We start from the raw sequence: 3,231 nt of genomic DNA, 5'->3' as shown, positions 1-3,231 counted from the left end.
GCGTGAATTTGTTTTTGCTTGCCTACATTTGTTGTTTTCTGTTACCACATTCTGTATTTTATTAAACTAGTGAACACAGCAGAGAACGGTCCTCCCCATTCCTCCAGGACATGCCAACAATAATTTAATCATGATACGAGCACATGTTTTGGATCAATATATTCCTATCCTGGAGTTAGTCCACTAATGAAGTTGGTAGTACCATGTTGTTGTCCGTACTCTCACTTTACATGCAAATATGAAATATTTTGGTCATTGATTCTAAATAACAGCAGATCTTGACATGGATTCAAACTGTATTATCTAGTTCTTGATATGCCAGAAGAGTCTTACTCTAAAAATCTGCACTATTTCCTAACATTTTGTGTGTAATCTGTTTTGAATTCCATAGGGGTAAAAGTAGCAACGTTTGTTTTATGTATGTAATACAATTATCATTCAAGAGACAGGAAAAACATTTGTTACAGTGTATTAAACTGGAACATTGCCAGTTGAAAGCTGTCACTGAGATGCTATCATGGCTCACCAAAGGCCTTTCTTGGTTCTGAGGAGCCTACAGTAAGTACAGTTAGCTGACATTGTTTATACCTGTACTTTGGTTCAGTGCTCTTCCTTTTTTAAATGGATTCCCGGCCAGTGTATCTGTATAGGCTCCCCAGGCATCCTACTGTGAAACAAATAAATTTCATATCCAAAAGCTACCATTTATATTTGTAACTTTGAATCAATGAAAGGGCCTGTGATTATTAAGACATTGTTCATCTAACAGCGTGTTTAACTCATTTTATTGAAGACCGAAGCAAATAAACTAGTCCACATCACTTCCTTTGTTCTCACTATCCTTTTAATTGTTTATAGGCTGGTGAAGTCATTCAGCAAAAACCTACTGGGTTAATCATTTGATAACCTGTGCGTGTGTGGGCAAATTTCGTGTTTTGGGCAATACACAACCATTTAAAACATCAGATTGTAACAGTGTTTCCCAGGTCATGGAACTCAGAATTGTCGCCCCAAATTAATCGTACTGCCTTCTAAATAGCCTTTCCCACCTAGGCCTGTTCGTAAGCCTGATTAATTCATTTGCCAGGGACAAAGAAGTGCCTCTGCACCCTTTCACAGTGCTCCAAACAACTTTCTGGCCTTATTAATCTCAGTTAAATACAGAGTAGATTACACTGCTAATATAATTAAGACTGTTCAAGATATAATCCAAGTAACATAAAATACGTTGTGTTTGTGATACGTGGACATTCACAGCTTAGACTTCAATGTACTGTTTGATATTAAAGGAGCTTCCCTTGATGAGATGATTTCCCAATGATACTATTTGACCTATATCAGAACATTTCTACCAAGGTTATGGAAGAGTTCTCATAATTGCAGTCTGCTAGTCTGTACAGTGGTGAGTATTTAAAGGTCTCCACTAGAAAGGAATTTGTAGCAATTCTGCTGTAAAAAATTCATCTGTTATATTAAATATGTAGCCTGAATTTGTCTGCTTCAACCCATCTTGACTTAAAATCCCCCTATATCCTTCAAATGGATGCAAAGTTTCTCTAAGAGCCTTAAAGGGTAGTGGTCCCATTACACTTCTGTTTTCTACTCTTTGCTTTCTTTGAATAGCCACTTATTCCTACTGACATTTATCTTACTCTAAAGTAATATAGAAAAACCAGTGAAACAATCTTCTAAAACGTGTAAATCTCTTGCTTTTGGGAGTACTCATTAAACTGTTTTGTTGGCTTATCCTCGCAGCTCACTAAAATACCATATGTTTTATAAACCTATAATTCATGTTCCTTTTCAACATCTTGATCTGTAGTGTTTAAATTAATGTGCCACAGTTATCTCAGGGTGTGCAATTGGGGAAGAATAACCCACTGACTCATTAAGTGTCCCAGCCATGGAATTATTTAGCTGGCTTACCTGTGTGTCATGAAGGAACAGTTGCCCTCATTTCAGAAAGGCATTATTAGTATTGAGCTGTTTGACTTTCTAAAAGCTCTCATTGAACTGCTGAAGACACCTGTTTAAAAAAAAAAAAAAAATCTGCGCTCAGCAGATGTTTTTGCAGTCTTGCTCTAAGTAATTGGAATCAAGTTTTATTTGCTAAGCTGCCGCGTTAGCAGTGGTTTAGAAGAATACGAGATATGTAAGCACATAAGCCATTTGAGCACTTGGCAGTCAACAAGAGTGATATGAATGATAACAAATGTCAATCATTGGACCCTTCTGCCCCATTCTCTACTCCAATGAAATTTGAAACAGCTTGTGTATTGGGATAGACTACACTGAGAGTGCCACCTCAGGGCAGACTGCATGAAACAGGGCAAACAATCTCCACAAACTGGTGGTTTATTCTATAATTAGCAAACCAGTAGCAAAAGAGCTTCTGTAGCACCAGATTGGTTAACAAGAAGCTTAACACAGTCCCTTTTATGCATTCTGGTCCTGGGCTCCTATCCAGACAAACAAGTCTAATATAGTGAGAGGTTACTGAAAACCTAATTCACCGTATGTGAAAGTCTACTCCTCTCAAAGGATCAGATGCTTACCTGCCATGTCAATATGTATCTCAGATCTTACCCAAATATCACACTGGCAGACAATCTTTAGTAAACTAACTGAAGATTTTATTAAGAAAAGAATAAAATGATTGCAAAGTCCTTATCATGTTTGTAGCAGTCATAGAATAGACTGCTGGCTTGCAAATGTCTCTGGTAACTTCCAACAGATTGGATGGTCCTCAGTCCATTGTTCAAAATAAGCATTTTAGGTGTAAATCCATAGTCCAGAGAATTGGTACAGGAATGAGGCACAATGGTGATGTCTCTGGTGTCTTTTAAATCCTCTGCCATGTACATGGAAATTCACTGTCCCAAACACAGTCCACAGCCCCTTTGCATGGAAAGACAGAGATTGAGTGTGAGGTCACATGTCCACATCACATGATCTTACATCTTTTGCTGAATATCGGGTGGCCCTAGGCTCCTTGCTGCCTGAGGCAGCTGCAGGAAGACTCATTGAAGAGCTGATCTCCCTGAATGGTTCATCAACATTGGGCTGGCTAGACAGGATGTAAAACTACCTTGTGGGTGTCACCCAAGAACAAAATACATGTTTGAGATACAAATAACAAGTAGTCATTACTTCAGATACAAAGATGAAATATGCATATAAGTAGGATTAACATACTTAGCAGATTACAACTTTTCCATTGATATTTTACAT

Source organism: Chelonoidis abingdonii, chromosome 7 (genome assembly GCF_003597395.2).
Source record: "Chelonoidis abingdonii isolate Lonesome George chromosome 7, CheloAbing_2.0, whole genome shotgun sequence".
Classification (NCBI taxonomy): Eukaryota; Metazoa; Chordata; order Testudines; family Testudinidae; genus Chelonoidis; species Chelonoidis abingdonii.
The sequence above is the reverse complement of the archived record's forward strand: the minus strand, read 5'-3'. Positions refer to the sequence as shown.